This window comes from Zalophus californianus, chromosome 14 (genome assembly GCF_009762305.2).
Source record: "Zalophus californianus isolate mZalCal1 chromosome 14, mZalCal1.pri.v2, whole genome shotgun sequence".
NCBI lineage: Eukaryota > Metazoa > Chordata > Mammalia > Carnivora > Otariidae > Zalophus > Zalophus californianus.
In genome coordinates, this window is record NC_045608.1 from 77,353,484 (window position 1) to 77,375,085 (window position 21,602).

At 44.2% G+C, this 21,602-nt stretch overlaps 1 protein-coding gene and 1 long non-coding RNA gene across 2 annotated transcripts in view; one reads left to right on the plus strand and one right to left on the minus strand.

Annotated features, from left to right (window-relative positions):
- Window positions 1–1,721: 1,721 nt before the first annotated feature.
- LOC113912754 (O-acyltransferase like protein) overlaps window positions 1,722–21,602 on the plus strand; it is a 61,773-nt gene continuing 41,892 nt past the window's right edge. The window contains exons 1-2 of the mRNA XM_027576433.2: window positions 1,722–1,802; window positions 19,791–19,869. The gene's annotated coding sequence lies outside the window, so the exon portion shown is untranslated. The remainder of the gene's footprint in view (window positions 1,803–19,790; window positions 19,870–21,602) is intronic.
- On the minus strand, window positions 5,274–21,056 carry LOC113912289. Its single transcript, XR_003516791.1, has 5 exons — window positions 21,008–21,056; window positions 18,551–18,735; window positions 8,249–8,491; window positions 5,970–6,095; window positions 5,274–5,498 (listed from the first exon to the last, which is right to left on the minus strand). It is a non-coding gene; the product is annotated as an uncharacterized LOC113912289 (long non-coding RNA).

A 21,602-nucleotide genomic window follows, 5' to 3' on the forward strand; every position in this document is an offset into this window, starting at 1 on the left:
GAGACTGCTGTAGGTCCCACAGTCAGTGACAACTTTGCTCTTAGCTCTGACATAAATTGCCTCTCAAAAAAGCACAGCCGGGATGTAAAGGGCGCAGTGCCTGCCTTCCTGGAGCTTCCAGGCTGTAGGAGAGGGGCACACGGAAGTAGACGGTTTGAGCGTGAGGAGGTAAGGAGAGTCTATAAAGGTGATGAGGGAGCACAGAGAACAGGCACTTCTCCTCACCTACAGTGAAGCCCAGGAGGATTTCCTGGAAGAGCCAACACCTCCTTAGGAGCAGGAAGATAATGCCCAGGAGGAAGTGGGCTAGGAGAAGGGCACCGGGGACAGGGGGCCCGGCACGAGCAAAGGAACAGAGGTGAGAGATTGTGGAGTGTATGCAAGGAAGGGTGCTCTGGTTTGAATGTTTGTGCCGACCCCCAAACCCATACGTTGACATCCTAAGCCCCAAAGATGATGGTATTTGGGAGTGGGGCTTTGTGGAGTGATTCGGTCCTGAGGGTGGAGGCTTTGTAAATGGAATTTGTGTCTTTATAGATGTGACCCCAGAGAGGCCCCTCACCGCCTCCACCCTGTTGGGGCACAGGGAGAAGGCACTAGCTATGGCCCTGGAAGGGGGCCTTCACCGGAACGGGACTGTGTTGGAGCCTTGATCTTGGACTTCCCGGCCCGGAGACCCGCCCGTGAGAAATGAAGCCTTGTGGTTGATAAGCCCCCCGGTCTGGGGTGTTTTGTTATAGCAGTCCCGACAGACTCAGACCAAGGGTAGAGGTCTGGGATGCTAGAGGTTGCTGTAAAGCTACTGAGCAGGAAGTACAACTGAGTCATGACCATGCACAGGTGTGGATGTGTCCCGGCTGTGTAAGTAAGGTTTGCATCACATTTTAAATATAGTTAGGGAGGTTACTATTTAAAGAAAGCCTTTCTGGAAGGAGGATATTTACACCGTGAGGAATCCAGAGCCACACATTTGATGTTTCCTTCAAGTAGATGAACACCGTTACCATGGTCTTTCGTCAGCATCCTTTCCTTCCCAGGATGTGTGTTTTAAGCCCCCACGTGAGGATGCAGGAACTTATTTGTCCTACGGCAGAGCTGCCTCTTTCCGTGGGGGAGTTCATTACTCCCACGCCTCCGTGATCACATTCAAGGCCAGAGGACACATTCACAGATGCATAAGATATCCAGATGATCACGAAGAAGCCCTTCTTTGCTTATGATTTATCTGAACGTTTCATAGGTCGGATTCATAATGATTCTTGGAAAAAACCAACTATTGCCACCTAACATCCTCTGTATATCTTTTAAACCCAGAGATATACACAAGACCATCTAGCTAGGGAAAAATCCAGCCTATCCGTGGTAGGCGGCAATGTTAATCTGCATGGCTAAAGGAAGCCAGGTGGTCAGCGGCCCCCACATTCACAGCGCCAGTTTAGTGAACAGTCACAAGTTGTGTATAAATCGGTTTCCATGGTTTGTTCATCTCAGCTGCTTTGCAGGTGGCTGAGGACACACAGTTTATCTCTGCATGTTACGGAGCGAGCCATGTCACATTTTCCCCTAGCATATTAGAGATGAGAGTTTCATAAATATAAGGCTCTGTGTCTAAGAGGGGAGTTTTATCCTGACAGGTTAAGGGACAATGATGGTCCTGGCTTTATTGTTTTGTCTTCTGTCTTTTCTGTTTCAATTACCTTTTGTGTTGCCTGCAGGAAACATTTCTCTCAAATGCATGCAAGACACCGATGAATTCCTTTCCGATTTGAATTCAGTGGAGCCCAAAGAATACGCTCTAAGAAGTAAGTAGGTTTTTCTGTCCTGTTGGGTAGGTGAACACAGGGCAATCTGAGCTTTGGGCCAGGAGGATTCTAGAAAAACTCTTGGTGATTGAAAACACAGAACCAAAGAGGGAAGGCAAGATGAGCCTCAGTTTACAAATTGCTCCAGGGCTCAAGGAGGGAGGAGCAATTTTTATTGCACAAGAGCAAGAGAGGAAGTGGTATTTAATTCTAGCCAGAAGGAATCTCCTGAGGACCAACCTCTTAATGAGATGAGAACTGTTTATAAATTGTAAGATGCTGTTTACTATTATCGAAGTTGGTAGCATTTACTGTTGTATGAGATAACGTACTGATTTCTTTTTCTAGGTGTTTAGTCTGCTTTTGATAATGAATTACTTCATTATTTAGGGAGCAAGTTTTACCCATTATGTACTTGACAATAAATTCTGAGGAGTGTGTTGGTGAAGGCCCTGGCCCACATCGGAAGAAGTTTGACTCTAGTCAAAGCTCTTTGCATGTCAGAGGCCGCCATAATTTATTTGTTGTTAGTTTCCCCAAATTATTCTCACAACTAAAGGGACACATACCTTCCTGCCAGAGAGGAGCAGGAAATCAGATTCTTTTTCAGCGGGGTAACCTCTCCTGCAGAATGATCCACTGTGGATGCTGAAGAAAACCACTAACAAGAAGCAACGTAAAAACTCAACTCTTTCCAAAGCCAGAAAAACCATCCTCGCGATTTCCATTTGCATTTGAACGCATGACTAATTTATTTTGTTTTGGAAAACAGTAGCAAATACACATCATATAGGGAGACAAAAGTTTTGTTTTTTTTAAAGATTTTATTTATTTATTTGACAGAGAGAGAGAGAGAGAGAGCACAAGCAGGCAGAGAGGCAGGCAGAGGGAGAGGGAGAAGCAGGCTCTCCGCTGAGCAGGGAGCCCGATGCGGGACTCGATCCCAGGACCCTGGGATCACGACCTGAGCCGAAGGCAGCCGCTTAAGCGACTGAGCCACCCAGGCGCCCCTGAGAGACAAAAGGTTTGATCTAATATGGGGGAATTCAAAATAGCACACACGATTGGAAGCAATTGCTACTCAACACAGGATTACACGTCCTGATATTTAATGAGACATTGGAAAACATATAAATCCAACTAATTCAATGGCCATCTTCAAATCCCATTTTAGAATTGATGATGTTCCGTTAGGACACTTGCTGAAAACAAACAGGGAACATGCTGACAAACCCGGGCCAAACACACTGGCCAAGAAAACCCCAGCGTTCAGGGACTGGCTGAGACCGCTGGTGATGAGGTGGTGGCGCATGTTGTCATTGTTTGTCACACAGCCATGCTGACACTCTATTTGCCTTACAAGTTACTCTGGTCATGTTCCAACAATATTCTGTCGGTAGAGGCCTGGAAATTGAAAATCTTTTTTTTTTTTTTTTTTCAGTGATAAAAGGTTCCCAAAGGTGAATGGTCCAAGAAAGAATCAGATGATTTATATAAGTGCGATAGATAACCACTAGTTAATTTAATAGAGGAATACTACCTGTAGCTGTTGTAATTCATTTGCTTTCTAAAGCACCAGAAAACACTTGACACTGTTGCTTTGACGTTTTGCTGGAGAGTTTTGAGCACAGAGCGTGGTTCTGACCTTCCTTCTCAGCGTGGTTTTCCTGACACTCATGTGGTTGGAAAAATGAGTCAATATTTAGAGAGCACTTTTACATGGAGGACGGCTCCCAGCCTACGCTAGGGTTGTCCCACTGAGTTCCAGCAGCCCCACTATGAACAGGGAGTTTTCTCTATTTTATAAATGAGAAAAGGGAACCACAGCCCAAAATAAGTGGGAGAGATAGGATTTGAGCCCTGGTCATAGGATTCCCAAGCTTGCACTTACAATCACTGCCTAAAATAAGCAGTGAGAGAAACAAGAAAAAACATGGCAAAAAGGAATAAAGCAGAACCACACAGGCCAATGTGGAGGGGGATATGCAGAAAGAACTTTAAGAAAGAAAGTTGTAGAAGAGTACATGCGGGACATAAAGGGGCCAAACATGAAATTAAGGTGCTGTGTTGCTCAGGGAGACAGGTGTATGTCACACAGACAGTGGAAAGAGACGCGTGAGAATGATGATCTCCAAATTGAGGTAGACGTCGCCTCGGAGTGGGACCAGCTGGTCAGGCTGGGGGTGTGATTGGGGTCCCGTCAGATCTCAAATGATGAGTCACGTTTCACTTTTTAAGCTGGACGATAGGAACATAGGTGTTTCTTATCTGTGTCTTTTTAACACATTAAATGTCATGTAATTGTGTGTTAAAGCTCCATCCCCAACCTGTGAAGCCCAGAGAGGACAGCAGCCGGACCTCAGAATACAACGGGGAGAGAGGGTTCCAGAAACTCAGGGAGGGAGGTTTGGTCTTGTAGGAGGGAGCTGGAGTCGTGGCTGTTTGGGGCAGGGGAGAGACTGACCTTAGAGCCAGCCGTGGGTGGGGACTCCGGCTGTGGGGTGGGGGAGCTACGTTCACGGGTGTGGATGTGGCTGGAGGGAGAAGTTTGGTGCCGGGAATCTAAACTGAGTTCCATCTCCCCCTTTCCATCATCCTTTTCCAGTTGCTTTCCCCAACACATGTCCATCATCTTAAAGGGAACAAAATCCATCAAACACTATTTGTGTGCTTTGGTTTTTGCCACCCTCTTGGGTTACCATCTGATTTTATCCCCCTTTGTTGCTGAAGTCCTCAGGCCAGTATTCTGGCCCCTCTCCTCCTTTCGTTTTTTTGTTTGTTTGTTTGTTTGTTTCTTATTTTGCTTTTAAACTCCATAATCCCCTGCAGTCTACATTCAGTCCCATATCACATACAAACTTCGCCCCCTAAAAGACCTCTGGCCTCCTCCCTCCTGGCTAATCATTTTCCCCCCTCTCAGTGGCCTTTCTCCTTGAGCACTCTGGCGTTATCTGCCTTCCTCCTTACATGCACCCATTTCTAATCCAGAGGCGGTCCCCTGTCTGGGATGTCCTTCATCCGGGGTGATCGCTCCTCTCTCTTCTCCTTTCTCTCTCTATCCGACCACCTGCACCTTCCCACATGCTTCTTTCCTCATTGTACTTTTCTGGTAAACGAGGCATATTTTAGAGACAGGCCGCTGACCCATGGACACTGCGCTAGGCTGGTGGTCCTGACGTCAGTCCAGAACCAGCTGTGTGCCTGGCCTCACCCAAGCGACGTTACTTTGCTAAACGACTTTCCCCACCTATGAGATGGGGAGGCTGTGTTTCTCAAACTCAGACAATCTGCAGCAGTTTTAAAGATGTCTTGATTCCTTTGCCCCGGGGGTCTGCTCCAGCTGGTCTGCACGGGCTCGCAAGAGCCATTTGTTAAATTTTCAAGCTGGTTGTCAAACGCAGTTAAGGGTTGAATCACTGAAATTGACAAATTACGGTAAGAACAAAAGTAATGAATACTCACAATCCACCGCTTCCTTGTTCTTTTACTACTCATTACTCTTGAAGTCACTCGTGTCGGCTGCGCCCGTATGGTAGAAAGGGTGGAACATGCTGCTGGGCACATCGTCTGCCAGCCCCAGGTTCAGGACCGTCAGGCTGGGAGCTGGAGGCCAGCCGTGGCTGAAGTATATTCGCCACGGAAGTTGGCAATCACTCCAGATTGGGGCTTGATTTAGTGTTTTTGTTGACTGGATGTCTAAGAAATTGATGGAGAAAATGTTACAAGTACAAATTCAACTTGAAAGAGTCTTAGGTCTATGGCCATTACATTATAAATAGCACCTTAATACAGGGTGCGACACGTCTTTTACATTAGTATAACTTATAATAATCTCTCTATATTGTGCATATACACATTCTCGTTTGGGGTAGAGAGCAGCTTGTTAGACACTTACCACCACTGTGGAAGCCCCACCCAACTGCTTGCTGAATCTCTAGGAGCTGAACCTAAAAATCTGAATTTCAAGGAAGCTTCTTGTATGAATTTTGATAATTGTGATGGTTAGTTGAAAATAGGGCCATTTACTGGTAATGGCTGGTAAAAACATAAGTCAGACAAGTTACCAAAAGTAGACACAAACTCAACCCCCTCGTATTAGTTTGTTAGGCCTCCTGTAACAAAGTACACAGACTGGGGGCCTTAAAGAAGAGAAATTAATTTTCTCACAGTTCTGGAGGCTGGAAGTTCAGGATCAAGGTGCTGGGCGTGTTGGTTTCCTCTGAGACTTCTGTCCTCGGTTTGCAGATGGCTGATGACACCTTCTCCTTGGTGTCACTCTGTATGTACTAATATCTGTGTATATGGACACTAGTCAGATGGAATTAGGCCCCACCCTAACAGCCCTGTTTTCACTTAATCACCTCTTTTATTATTTTGAGAGAGATGGGGGGGGAGGGGCAGAGGGACTCCGAGGGAGACAGTCCTAAGCAGGCTCCACACTCAGTGCCGAGCCTACCACGGGGCTCACTCCCATGACCTGAGATCATGACCTGGACCAAAATCAAGAGTCGGATGCTTAACAGACTGAGCCACCCACGTGCCCAACCACCTTTTTTTGGCTATCCTAACTCCAAGGGTAGTCACAGGCTGAGATGCTGAAGGTTAGGGTAACAAATGAATGTTGGGGGAAATATTCCGTTCAGCCCGTAACACCCTGTTAAGCCCATTTTGGACTTCTAAACTCCAGAACAAAGCCACAAAGTTCTGGTCATTTGTTGTAGCAGCCATAGGAAACTCATAGAGATTTGCAGGAAGCTCACTTTTACTAGTTTGGCCGCACAGCTCAGCGACCACATTTCCTGTTGTTTGCCCTATCCTTTTTTGCTATCACCACTTTCCATTCTATGCCCCCCACATCGCGTTGTTTGTCTTGCTATGTTTTTAAAATATCGGACCATAGTGTGGAATGGTGGATTTATAGAATTTAGATGTAGATGGACCCATATATCCATATATCCCTTTGGGTTGTTCTTTGTGGGCACTTACTCCTCCTGGCCTTGTGTGTGTTCTAGAATCATGATTTCATGTCTCTTGCCCTGTCCTGTCTTTTCTCTGGAAGAAGGGCTCCTGGAAGCGAAGGCTTGCGGTTTATGCTCTTTCATATAGGCACTTGGTATATATGCCATCAGATGCTCTCCCCTTGACCTATAACCCCATAGGCACTTGGCGTATATGTATATAATTTAATGAGCAGATGACCAGAATACATATAGCAACTCTATCAAAAGGAGACACTGAGGTCGTATTATGTTTCTTTGGTCCTAGGAGACAGCTGATTGGCTATTTCTGCAGATCTCTTGCCATGGCCCACCAGGTTCTCCCACATCCATTATTCTGGGACCTCATCTCTTTATAAACTTATCACACCTACCCTGAGCACATGGCTGCTTCTTGCCTCCAGGCCCACAGCATCCCCAGCCAGGTCACACAAACATCTTTGGTTTGGATTAGACTACCCTGGAGAGTGTGTTGTGGGTTGAGTTGTGTCCTCCCAAAAGATGTATTGATATACCCTAACCCCTGGTACCTGTGAATGTGATCCTATTTGAAAATAGGGTCTTCGTGGATCTGCTCAATTTAGGATGAGATCATGCTGGGTCAGGCAGTGCCCTAAGACAATGACTGGTGTCTTTGTAAGAGGGAAATTTGTACACAGAGACCCACAGGGAGAATTGCTGCATAAGGACAGAGACAGAGATCGGAGCGATGCATCTAACAAGCTAAGGAACACCAAGGATTGCCAGCAACCACTAGAAGTTAGGAAAGAGGCATGAACAGATTCTCCCTCAGAGTCTCCAAAAGGAACCAACCCCACTGACCCTGTGGTTCCAGACTTCTGATCTCCAGCACTGTGGCACAATACATGTCTGTTGCTAAAAGCTACCCAGTTTGTGGAAATTAAGACAGCACTAGAAAACAAATACAGAAAACTATGTGCTCCCAAACACACCCTCCAGATTAAAAAAGTATGCGTCTGTTTCTGAGATGGAAAACAAAACAAACAAAACAAGCGGTCTCAGGTAGATTCTGGAACTCATTTTCTTTGAGATGTACCAGGCCTGCCCATGACCGTTTCATAAAATCCACCCAGACCATTTATAACACCATCTGCAGCAGAGGCATTTCAGGGGATGCTATTTATATGGAATGAAAACTGCTCAGCAGAGCCAGGCCCCCCTTGGGTTCACATGACGTCTGCATGTTCCTGCACTTAATTCCTCAGAGACGGAATGGGGGAAGGGGGGGCCTCTGGTTCCCAAGCAGTCTGCGGGGCTTTTCATTTCCTGTTTTCTCTAATCTCATAACATCCTTGAAATCTTCCCCAAGCAGTTATTTGTGCTTTAAAAATTTTTAACCCCTCAAGTCCCTTCTCCCTGGTCCCCAGGTCAAGTTTCTCAGCCCAGCCTGATGGCGGGGTTGCTGAGCTTCCTCCTCTGATAACTTACTCCCTCTGGCTTCATCTTTCATCTCTTGGAATAATTATTTCCTGTCTCCTCTCTGTGTGTCTCGTCTTCTTTCCTGGAAGGCGAGGCCCATTGGGCTATAGCTGGTCACTGGTCCTAGCTGAGCCTTTGTTCTCCTGTTATCCCTGGAGGACTGACCATCAACTTGACTTGGATTCTCAGACGTTGCCTCTTTTCCCATCTGGCTGTCGGTTTGGAGGGTATTTTATGCCACCGGTACTGGAGCTAGGGACAGAAAAATTGCTGAAACAAATAAAATCTTCTAGTAGAGAAAGGGTGAAGAGTGGCATCCACTGAACTCTCTGGATTAGGCTGGAACGTGGCCCCCCAAATGACATTGACATTCTCGTTCCTGAGACCTGTGAACCTTACCTAATATGGAAACAAGATCTTCGCCCATATGATTAAGTTAAAGATCTTGAGATGGGGAGATTATCCCTAAAGCTGACCCCATGTACCCTTAGAAATGGGAGGCAGAGGGAGATTTGACACACAGAAGGGAAGGTGATGTAAGCATAGAGGCAGACATCAGAGTGATGTGGCCACAAGCCAAGGGATGGGAGACACTGGAAGGGGGCGAGAATGGGTTCTTTCCTGGAGCCTCCAGGAGTGTAGGCCTGCTAACTAACATCTTGATTTCTGCCCAGTGATACTGATTTTGGACTTCTGGCCTCCAAAATTGAGGGAGAACAAGTATCTGTGGTTTTAAGCCACCAAGTATGTGGGAATTTTTAATATCAGTCACAGAAAACTAATATATCTGCTATTCTTGGTCTCTGAGTCCAAGATTAATAGTTGACCAGACGCAAGGGAGACTACCAGAAGGTGTTTGTAAAAAGCTGCTTTAGGAACTTTGGATATCAAATTGATAGCACACAAAGATCGCTTTCTTACTAACAAGGAGATCTCTGGCAATAGATTGCTGGCATTTTATGTGTATGCCCTGTATCATCAACTATAGTGCAAGGACTATTCAATTCTAGTTTTTAAAATTCTCCAATGTAACACAGCGATCTGGTAGGTGCTTAGTAAATATTTGCTGATAAATGCTGTAGATGATCATTACTTTCAGGATTTATTTGTGGCTTAGCATTCTAGAAGCTTCTGCTGCCTTCAGCTTCATGGTATAAGTGCATCCATATTTTAAAATATAAGACCACTGACCAGGGTCTGTCTTTCCTCCTTTCAAACCCAGAAGTTAATCAACTCCACATTTTAATATCCACATATTATCACCACCATGTGAGAAAGCATATCTGTCTGCCAATTAGCCCAGCAGAATTGAAACGAGTTGTTTTTCATCTTTTGGAAATGAAAACTTGAAACAATGGCCATGTGATTTGAACTAACAGGTGGGATTAATCATTAGTTTATCCTATGCCTCCCTCCCAAGACAATCACAATGTATTTTTATTTGGATGGCACCCATGGCCCAGCATCTCAGGTTCCTGGGGGGACAGAAACCAATTAAGCAGGAGGCAAGAAAAGGTCAACTTGTCCCTTTGAGTTCATAATCAGAAAGGAAGCAAATGCAATTGAAAATTTGCATGCATCCAAAATAACCTCAGCCAGAAAGCCATAAATCCAATCAGTTTACAAAGCAGAACACCAACTGGGGAAAAAAAAAAAAAGTAGAATTTGGTCTTCTCAAGTGAATAATTGGGTATCTCTCTATACTAGTCCTTTAGAGTTTTATCTAAGGGTAAGGTCAGGCTCAGTATTGACATCTCTCTTGTTTTTATCTCCTAGGACTCTTATAGTTCCAGATCCTTAAACTTCAGGCTACAGCATTTGGGATACTCAGTGATAGAGAAAGGAATCAGGAATCATTTAGCTTCTCTCTAATAAGCACATCCAGTTTTTTAAATTGTTGCTGGTTTTCTTGACACACAGAGGACCTCAAAATACATTCATGGAGCTGGATTTGGGGCATTCAAGTTTAATTTTTTCAAGGTTTAATTCAATCCAGCGAATGTTTTCTGAGGTCCTCTGAAATATCCATTAATGGAAACAGGACCCCTCCCTCACATGTGAGACAGACAGGTGAACCACTACATGCCTTTTAGTGTGATACACCAAGCAGGAGTCTAGACAGCTTCCCAGGGAGACCATCCTACTGCCGAGACCCAAAGGATGATTTAGCATTTTCCAGGCAGACAGGAAGGAAGGACATTCCAGGCAGAAAAACAGACAAGTGCAGGCCTGGTGAGTTCTGTATAATGGAGCAGAGGAAATGGGTGTGGGCATGGGAGGATGAGCTTGGAGAGGCAGGTCCGGTCACGAAGGGCCTTTTAAACCACCCCGAGGAGTCCGGAATTAATCCTAAAGATCAGAGCAATTGGGCCTGGCTGCACCGAGCAACACCTGGGAAAATTTAAAAAACCAATTCATGCCCAAGCCACGCCCTGACTTCATTCTTCGTGAGGGTGAAGCCTGGGTCTTAGTATTTTTTAAAGATGCCCCAGGGGATTCTCCTGTCTGCCCAGGCTTGAGCATCACAGCTCTAGATAAGAGGCCTGCAGTTTCCCTCTAAAGGACCAGATAGTAAATACTTTGGTTTTGCGGGCTACACAGCCTCTGTTGCAACTACTGAACTCTGCCTGTATCTAGAAAGCAGCGTTAACAACACGTGAGCAAATGAGATGCTATATTCCTATAAAATTTTACTTGCAAAAATAGGGCCACAGTGTGCCAGCTCCTACTCTAGATAATGACAACTGAAGAATTTATTTTAAATATACATTGATTTTTAAATTTTTAAATATTTTATTGTTTATATATTATACTTGCTAAATAATATATGAATCTATTCTCACTGTAAAAGAATCAAAACAACACAGACCAAGTTTAAGTAGTTTTTTGTTCCCTCCTTTAATTCTCAGTCCCCTTCTTGGATGACAGTTGTTATCAATGGGTGTATATCCTTCTAGAACTTTCCAGAACCTTCTTGCATTTTTGTGTATATATATATCTACTAGAAAGATATTGTTGGGCGCCTGGGTGGCTCAGATGGTTAAGCGTCTACCTGCGGCTCAGGTCATGATCCCAGGGTCCTGGGATCGAGTCCCGCATCGGGCTCCCTGCTCCTTGGGAGCCTGCTTCTCCCTCTGCCTCTCTCTCTCTCCCCCTCTGTCTCTCATGAATAAATAAATAAAATCTTTAAAAAAAAAAAAGATATTGTTTTGGGACACCTGGGTGGCTCAGTCATGAAGCATCTGCCTTCGGCTCAGGTCATGATCCCAGGGTCCTGGGGTTGAGCCCCATGTCGGGCTTCCTGCTCAGCGGAGAGCCTGCTTCTCCCTCTCCCACTCCCCCTGCTTGTGTTTCCTCTCTCACTGTGTCTCTCTGTGTCAAATAAATAAAATCTTTAAAAAAAAAAAAAGAAAGATATTTTGTTTTGTAAAATTGAAAAATATTGTTCTTTTTAAAAAAAAGATTTATTTATTTGAGAGAGAGAGAGAACACTCAAGCAGGGGGTGGGGCAGAGGGAGACAGAGAATCCTCAAGCAGACTCCCCACTGAGCATGGAGCCCAACGTGGGACTCGATCTCACGATCTTAAAAAAAAAAAAAAAAAAGACCCTGAGATCATGACCTCAGCCGAAATCAGGAGTTGGCCACTTAACTGACTAAGCCACCCAGGCGCCTCTATATTTATTGTTCTCGAACTTTTTTTTTTTCCCCACAGAATAGTATGTCTTGGAGCATTTCCCATAGCAACAAATACAGATCTATCTCATTTTCATTGTCGCAGAGCATTATAAAATATGAAAGTACCAGAGTTCATTTACCCTTTTCCTGACTGAGGTTGAACTATTTGACATTTCTGACATTAAACAGCTTTTAGTCCATAAAATGGAATTTTCATGTGGTTCAACCTAATAGTGTGTGTCTACTTTGTTGCCTTTACAGGCATTACTGCCATGACCATCTTGCCATTGCGTGCTTGTATGTGTTTCCGTGGGGCAGATTCTGAGATGCTGAATTGCTGGGTCACTGGGGATATCAGTGAGGAAGGAGCTTTTGGTTAAACTGCAGACACCAACTCTGGCAAGCTTCGGCTAAAAGGGCAGTTTATTGGCAAACTGTGGGGTGGCTCACCGGATAGAGAGGAAGGCCAATGACCTGCTGAGCCCGGGTCTCTCTACCAGTTGAGTCCATTCTGCCGCCACCCAGCTGACCACAAATAGATGAATGAAACCCAGGCTTTGCTTTGGGCCTTGACTTACTCCACACCAGCGCTGGGAGCATTTGGACCTCATGTCACAAGGAGTGGGAGGGTAGAGTGACAACTGCTTCCTGGGACCCTGTCAACTTCTGTGGTGACAGGAAAGAGCACCTTGATTTTCTGTCAAGACGATGCACAGTTGGGGAGTGGTAATTCTCCAGCATCTAGTTGCTGTTCCCAGGGACGATCGCTTCTAGGAGGCCAAATGGAGAGAACCATTTCTTCATATTCTTACTAACACTTAATTCCATCAACCTTATAATTCTTTAGCCATCAGATGAGTAGAAAAGAATGGTGTCTAATTGTGGTTTGCTGGGGAGGCTGAACAACTTTCTCAGATTTATTGGATCCTGGGATTTCCTTCTCCAAGAGTTACCTGTTCATGTCCTTTGCAGATTTTAAGTTAGCTTCTTTAACTTTTAAAAAATTACTGATTTGTAAGAGTTCTTTATATAATCCAAATACAATGCTTCATCCAAGTTTTTAATACGGTAAATATGTCCTCTTCTCTGAGAGTTACATTTAACTTTGTTCATGGTGCCTGAGAACAATGGTAAAGAAGGGAGGGACGTGGTCAGTCTTGTAATTCAGACAGTTTAGCTTAAAAGATGCTTGCTGGTTACAAATGACCAAGTGAATGGCAGCTCCAAGGTTCTGCGTGTGGTCGGAGATAGAGTCATACCGAGGGGAGGGAATAAGGGAGGCTCGGTTATTGTCATTACAGCAACAACCTGGAATACTTAGAATCATTTAAAAGAGGCCAGTGATAACAGACACCTGCTGGCTGAGCCCAAGTGGCCTGAGCAGCAGAACTGGCCAGAAGAGTCAGGAGCACATGGTGAAATTCAGGTTACCCCGGATTGCTCATCAAGGACTGTTTGCCTAGTTCTGGCCGGGAGGTTTTTTAAAATCATGTATTATTATTATTATTTTTTTTAAAGGCACACATGTAAGCAGAATGCAGTTCCTTCCATCTGATTTTTAGGTTAACTCTCAGAAACCCAACTGTTAGTAAAGACAAAGACAGAAATGCAAGAAGAGATGCATAATCTGCCAAAGCTGCATGTGGAGTTTTTCTCCCTGCTCATTCTAAGGACTATCATTATCTTTAGTTATATATAAGAACTTATATACCAAACTGACAAACAAAAATGGGGTATTTTTGTGTATTTTAGAGGGCAAGAGGCTATGGGTTCAGGTCAAGATGGATTTGAACACATAGCTCTGATCCTTACTAGCTAGTTTAAATACCCAGCTCTGATTCTCGTGAGCAATTAAAAAAGGGGCAGATTTATATTGCTGTTTACATTATTTACCATCTTTTGCCTCCATTTATGAATCTGTAAAATGGAGATTAAAATGATTACTCATAATCTCATAGGATTGTGTGAGGGGTAAAAGAGATAATGGACAGAAGGCATTCAAAACAGTGCCTGGCACATAATAGGCTCCATATGTTGATTGTTGTTGGCATAATGTGAAGATCTGGCTCTGTCAGCATAGGTCACACCAAGTAATTTTAAGGGAAAGTGATCAACTGGACCATATTAATCAAGCTTAAAAGAAAATCCAACTGTATCCTATTTACTATATTCTCGAAGCTAATGACAGTGAATTGAACAAATATGTATACTACATGAAGCTGAATTATTGGAACAGCTGGTCATCAAAGATTTAAAATAAACACAGTAGGAGAGCATGGGTGGCTCAGTCAGTTGAGTGTCTGACTCTTGGTTTCCGCTCAGGTCATGATCTCAGGATCGTGAGGACGGGCCCCACACTGGGCTCTGTGGTCAGAGGGGAGTTTGCTTGAGATTCTCTTCCTCTCCTTCTCCCTCTGCCCCTCCCCTTCTCTCTCTCTCTTTCAAATTAATAGATAAATCTTTAAAAAAAATAATAAAAATAAACACGATAAATAGAATCAGAGAGCTAATGGAGAACATTGGTAATACAAAGTGTGAATAAGAAATCATAAAGTCAAGGGGCGCCTGGGTGGCTCAGTTGGTTAAGCATCTGACTCTTGATTTCAGCTCAGTCATGATCTCAGGGTCCTGGGATCGAGCCCCACGTGGGACTCCATGCTCAGTGGGGAGTCTGCTTAAGGATTCTCTCCCTCACCCTCTGCCCCTCCCCTGACTCACGTGCATTCTCTCTCAAATAAATAAATCTTTTAAAACATCATAAAATCAAAAGGGACTATTAGAGTAAAACTAATTGAAATAGATAAATAGCATAATAGATGGGGTAAGTAGTAAGGTAGATGGAGGCCACGGACCACCAGGAGCTAGAAAATCCATTTAGGAGAACGCGCTAAGTATGGCCGGAAGGCATAAAGATCTGGGAAACGAAACACTAAGAGATTTTGAGGCCAGAAGTGCCGTCGAAGGAGGAATGTAACCAAACAAGCAAAAGGAAGGAAATACTTAACAAATAATCGCAATATTTTCTCCAGAATTAAAAGAAGATAAAAGACGTCAGATTGAAATGGTTTGCGGAGCGCCAAACCAGACCGATAAAGGAAAATTCATATCCCGTTGTACCCGTCAGGACCCACCTAAACTTAAGAACATGAAAAACAATGAGGAAATTGTAAAAATTTCCAGAAAGAAAGATAATCAGACACCTGACTTTGAAATGACAAAGGCAGAGCTAAAAGAAAAACAGTATGGAAACTGAGTAACATGTTACAGATAACCCCTGTGTCACAAAAAGACCTGATAGTGGAGGGTTCACAACATGCTCACAAAACACTTAGAACGCTGGGTGACAGTGAAAACACCAGCCATCAAAATTAAAAATTCTAAAAATGGAAAAGCTGCCCAATACTCTCTAATAAATAAATAAAATCTTTAAAAAAATAAAAATAAAATAAAATGCTATCCAGTTGTTTTAACTTCCATTTCTCTAATTACAAAGAACTCAGGATATTTTTGTTTGTCAGCCAGCCATTGAAGTTTTCTCTTCTGTGAAGTACTGTGTGTATCCTTTGCCCATTGTTAATGGATTTGCTCTTTGATGTGCAAGAGCTCCTTGTTACTCTAAATACTGGTCCTTGTCTACCTGAGTCACTGAAAACATTTAGACTCAGTAGGTTATCTGTGCGTTCCTGATCCACAGCGTCCTTTGTTGGACAGAAATCCATTCTTCTGAGCCTTCACTTTCTGTTCCAGTCTTTTGACAATCTTTGTTCTAGTCAAGACTGGCTACATAATTGGCAGGGCTAATGCAAAATGAAAATGCTCACGGCCTCTTGTTTAAAAATTATTAAGAATGTTGAGATGGTGACAGCAGATCACACTTAAAGCAAGTGTGGGGCCGGTGTGACCGCAGAGGTCACATGCCCACGAAGCCAGTCCTGGTTCTAATACCGGAACCATATGGTTTTTATTACTATGGATTTGTAGTATATTGTGTATCTGCCTTTAGTCTTCTTTTTTTTTTTTTTTTAAGATTTTATTTATTCATTTGAGAGAGAGCACGAGCTGGGGGAGGGGGATGGGCAGAGGGAGAAGCAGGCTCTCCTCTGAGCTGAGAGCCCAAAGCGGGGCTCTTGATCCCAGGAGGTTGGGATCATTGACCTGAGCTGAAACCAGACCCTTAAACCAACTGAGCCACCCAGGTGCCCCTGCCTTTAGTCTTCTTTTCAAAGTTGAGCTAGTTAATTTGTAGACCATTAAGGATTCATGTAAATTTCAGAAAATTTGTATTCAGAAAATTTCAGAAAAAGTTTATTGAGCTCCTTGGAACATCCAACTAAAGTACTGATTGAAATTGCTTCAAATTTATAGATTATATGGGGTAAGTTGACATCAGTTTTGTATTAAGCCATCATTGGATGTCATGCAAATTACTCCTGTCTTTTTTTGTGTCCTTACATGAGATTTTACATTTTTCCTTGGTAATCTTAAATTGTATAAACAATTCCTATTCTATTTTTACTACTTCTGTGTTTCAACTCTATACAAGCTTTTTTTTTTTAAAGATTTTATTTATTTATTTGAGAGAGATCACACACATGAGCAGGGGCAGAGGGAGAGGGAGAAGCAGACTCCCTCGCTGAGCAGGGAGCCGTTTATGGGGCTCAATCCCACGACCCTAAGATCATGACCTGAGCTGAAATCAGACCCTTAACCAACTGAGCCACCCAGGTGCCCCTGGATAGCATTTTAACTATATTTTTCTTTCCTAAATAAGCTCTACACTCAATGTGGGTCTTGAACTCATGACCCTGAGATCAAGAGTTGTATGCTCTACTAACTGAGACAGCTAGGTGCCCCTGGATAGCATTTCATATCCATTCATTGCCAAAAACATGAAAGCTGGACGATGCAAAGAAGAAATAGGAATCGGCATCTCTGGGGAGGGTATATTGGGGGAGTCACTCCGGAGCACAATCTGGTGGGATTTACCAGTATTTGTCTACTTTATGACTCAGCAATCTCACTCACGGTTGTATATCTGGTGTGTGTATCTGAGCGAAAGCCTCACGTAGGTCTGTATGGAGACACTCGGGGTGTTTCTGTGGGTTGGAGGCCATCTCTGTGTTCATCACCCAGGGAATGGCTGAGTCTAAGATTGTGATGAATTATTCCAAGTAGTTAGAAGGTCTGAGCATAGTAACACCATAAATATAGCATGGATGACACCACAGACGTAGCCCCGAGTGACATTTGTAGAAACAGGAGATCTGAATCACAAAATCATTTATATAAATTATAAATACACTTACACAAAACAAGAACACCTACGAAAGAGAGGACAGATGTCAAACGTCCCGGCGGGGGGAGTGGTAACAGGGAAGGGAGAGATGAAGAAAAATGAAAGGAGGGGCGCCTGGGTGGCTCAGTCGTCAAGCGGCTGCCTTCGGCTCAGGTCATGATCCCAGGGTCCTGGGATCGAGCCCCGCATCGGGTTCCCTGCTCCGCGGGAAGCCTGCTTCTCCCTCCCCCACGCCCCCTGCTTGTGTTCCCTCTCTCGCTGTGTCTCTCTCTGTCAAATAAATAAATGAAATCTTTAAAAAAAAAAAGAAAAATGAAAGGAAATGAATTATTTAAAAGTAAAGGACACAAGGACACATGCGAACATAAACAAAAGAGCTTTGCAGGACCAGGGTGAAGAGTGCCATTAACGGTGGAACGTGGTGACTGCTCTGCTCCTGAAGGAGCAAAAAAAAAAAAAAAAAAATTAACTGTCTAAAATAAGATCCCACAAAACTGGATAAAAAATGTTAAAGACTGAGTATTTTCTCCTGGCTGTAAGGGGGAGAAAGAAAAGCTACCAGTTTTTAGCTACGTCTTTTGACTCCCACAAAGCATTTATTATTTAAAAGCATTCAGATTCCTAATTTTTTTTTCAGCAACAGACCAGGCAACCAACACGAGAACATACATCACTGTTCTCCCTCAGTGAAGACAGCGGCTGGGGATACAAGATGCAGGCTTGCAGAGTGGCATCTAAATGCATCTGTCTCTCTTCTTTTTTCCGTCATTTCAGACTGATTGCTTTAGGAGGTGGAACCGAGTGCCTATAAATTCATTTGAAAGTAACAGAAAGAAGCTAACCTTGCCTACTTCTTTTGCTTTGCAATTCAGTGTACGACTCCGTTGGGAAGCTTGGGAGCAACGTTCTTAACGGAAACGTGGACAGGCTGGGATCTTACAGTGAGTGCCTCTCCACGCACGCTCCCTCGGGGAGCTTCCGAGGGCAGTACTGCAAACTGCATATCCTGCAGGTGAGCGTGGGGGATGTGCACTCATGCTCTCCGGGGACAGCTGAACTTCGTGATAGGGAACCCCGTACAACCCCATCGCTTGTTTTTCTTAATAAAAAAGCCCAAAACTCTAAAGATGTTCGGCAAAACGTTAAAACTAAATTGCAAACGGCTGCACTTGCATGTTCGGAGTGTGGGACGTTACAGGAGGCAGTTGTCCACAAACCGCCTGGGCCTTCAGACATTCCTCCCGCCCCATCGTATGGGGCAAGCCTTCTGGACAACCTTCCCGTGGAATCCAAGGTCAAGTCCCAGCCAATGTTTTTGGCCGTCAACTCCTGACTCACCATCTGTTTTTGGAATACCAAAAGGTATCTCAGAGCTCTGAGATAGGAATTTGAGGTTATTTTTGCAGCTGGGCCCAGACTTCTGTGAACATCACTGCATCTGCCTGAGGTCACAGGGCTTATTATCTTCAAAGCACGATAGTTCTTTTACTGCTGGAAAATAAAACCAGGAGCAACACAGCCTCCTGTTAAAGACAAAAATAGACTTTATGACATCACACCACACTAACATACAAATAACGGGTTGGCTAGAAACAGTCATATAAAATAGCAAGAAGAAATCCAAGCTCTCTAATATAAATGCTATAAAACAGTCTTGCAATGGTTAATCATTGGAGATAGAGAAATTATCACCCAACTCCACTTGTCCCACTGAGGGTTATGATAATGATTGCTTGAGAGTTTAATCAGTGTGTACAAATGTTGTATCTTATTTCTGAAGCAGATGAATGGTTTTGACATCAGAGCAAAAGGTCAGGCCTACACAATCATGTAAGTTACATGTTTAGAAGAAGCATTCCGGAAATTTTTATTTATTTTTATTTTTTATTTATTTTTTTTTTTTTAAAGATTTTATTTATTTATTTGAGAGGGAGAGAATGAGAGAATGAGAGACAGAGAGCACAAGAGGGAAGAGGGTCAGAGGGAGAAGCAGACTCCCTGCCGAGCAGGGAGCCCGATGCGGGACTCGATCCCGGGACTCCAGGATCATGACCTGAGCCGAAGGCAGTCGCTTAACCAACTGAGCCACCCAGGCGCCCCCCGGAAATTTTTATTTACGTTTTGATCTTTTCTTTATCGGGACAGGCGTTCTAAACACGGGCTTGACTGATGAATAAAATCTTTGCTTGAGATGTTGTGTCCTGTCACAGAGAAATCGCCACTTGGCAATTCTGTTGGAAATCGTAGGACCGTCAAATCTTAGTATGACCCGTTCCAGGGGGGGCGAGGGGGGGACAGATGCATGGGGGCAGATCCCACCCTGGTGCTGGCTTTGTAAATAATCAGCTGCGTACTTTGATTTCAAGATGAGTGCATCTGATCTTCTGTAAATTTAACTCGAACCACTCTGTCATGGGACAGCCATCTCCAAAGATGTCAGCAAACTTCTTTCAGTACCTTTCTCTCCCCTGTCCTAATCTTAATTCTTGGGCAGCCCACAGCAGAGGCCTTAGAAAAGATGGCGCACGTAGGATGTGAACATTAAAATGAAAGAGCGTTGTGGCATTGTGTTTTCCAGGATGGAGCCGAATACAGCGTGGGGGTGTGTGTCCCTGATTCTTGCGCCGAAGAGGATGTGACTGTGATGTCTCAGTTGGGTAGGTACAAAAGATACCCAGGGAAACTATTTTCTTAGCATAAAGTTTGAAGACTCCCAACTCCTTGGAGCCAAGAAAGGCCATTCCTTCAAGAATGACCAACCTTTCATCCTGACAAGTCCAATACCCGGAGAACAATGGCATTTTGGGGATTTGGGAATGGAGGCCGAGGGCTAGGAAAGGAGTAGGTAGGAAGGAGGAAAAAGAATAAAGAGAAGGTAAGGGCTGAATCTTCACACAATCAAAGCTGAAATGTAAACAAGCTTCCAGGCGCTCACAGCGGCCCCGTTAGGCCCGAAGAGAGGAGGTGGGCCGAGTGGCGTTTCCATACCGTGAACGTTCTCTGCTGTGGCCCATGTGTGGGAATCTGTCAGCTGCCAAGTCCATTCTGAACTGGGATTGTGTGCAGCTGATGTGTTGTCATGGATTAGCGCTAGGAGCCCCGCGTTTGGTCCTGATTGTCACCTCGCAGCTGTGTGATCCTGGGCAAATCACTTAATCTGCCCACATTTTAGTCACGTCCTCTGCACGGAGAGGGGTGGACCTGGAAGTTCAGTGTGGCTCCAACTCTCTGAAGGCTTGCAGGCTCTTCTGACCTTCGCCTCACAGAATGAATACACTTCAGTTCACATGGAAACTGGTTTGGTTTCCTCTAATTCTTTCAAAATGTTCAAAGAAAGAGTTTTAAAGCCCAGAAGTTTTACTGCTAGCATCTTTTGTATTTATTCCGGTTATCCAAATAAGAACTGACACGACACATTAAAAGCAAGACACTATTTCTCTACACTGACTGAACCCTTCTGACACCAAATGTGTGTGTCTCCCCCCTCACATTCCTCAATTCTGACACTACCTTGAGAGAGTGCTGACCCCACAGGTTAAGGGCTCATTCCCACAAGACTATCCCCCACTAAAGACACTAATCCCAAGTAGTGGGTCCTGAGGTTACCCACACTTCTGTCTGACGTGGCTACAAATAAAGGGTTCCCGTAGTATCTTCCACAGGTTTGATAATTCACTCTCATGGCTCACAGAATGCAGAGAAACAGTTTACTATTACTGGCTTATTATAAAGGAAGAGCCAAATGGAAGAGATGCACAGGACAAGCTATTGGGAAGGGACGCAGAGCCTCCTCACCGTCTCAGGGTGACCCTCCGTCCCAGCACCTCCATGTGTTCACCAGCCCAGAAGCTCTCAGAACCCCTTTGTGTAGAGTTTTCATGGAGGTTCCATTATGTAGGCACAATGGATTAAATCACCGGCCATTGGTGATGGACTCAATCTCCGGCCCTCCCCGAGGCAGGGGATGGAGCTGGAAGTTCCAATCCTCTAATCCCAAGACTGGTTCCTCTGTCAACGAGCCCCTTCCTCCTGGAGTCATCTTGTTAGCATCAACTCAAGTCTTGTTGAAAGGAGTTTATTATGAATAAGAGCACGCCCTCCTCCTACCCCCCTCACTCAGGAAATTCCAAGGGCTTTAAGAGCTCCGTGCCAGGAACCCAGGCTGAAGGCCAAATATAGATTTCTTATTATATTGCAATATCACACACGTATTAAACATCTTCTTTCAAGTGTTGATATGGCCGTTAGTTTTCAATAAACTGACACTGTCCTCTGAATTTATGATTATCCCTCCAGATTCGGGTCCAGTATCTGTCTCCCTAGACAAATATTTGATGTGCTGTTAAAAAGAAAACCAATTGTTATGAGTTAAATCTCAATTTCAGTTCTG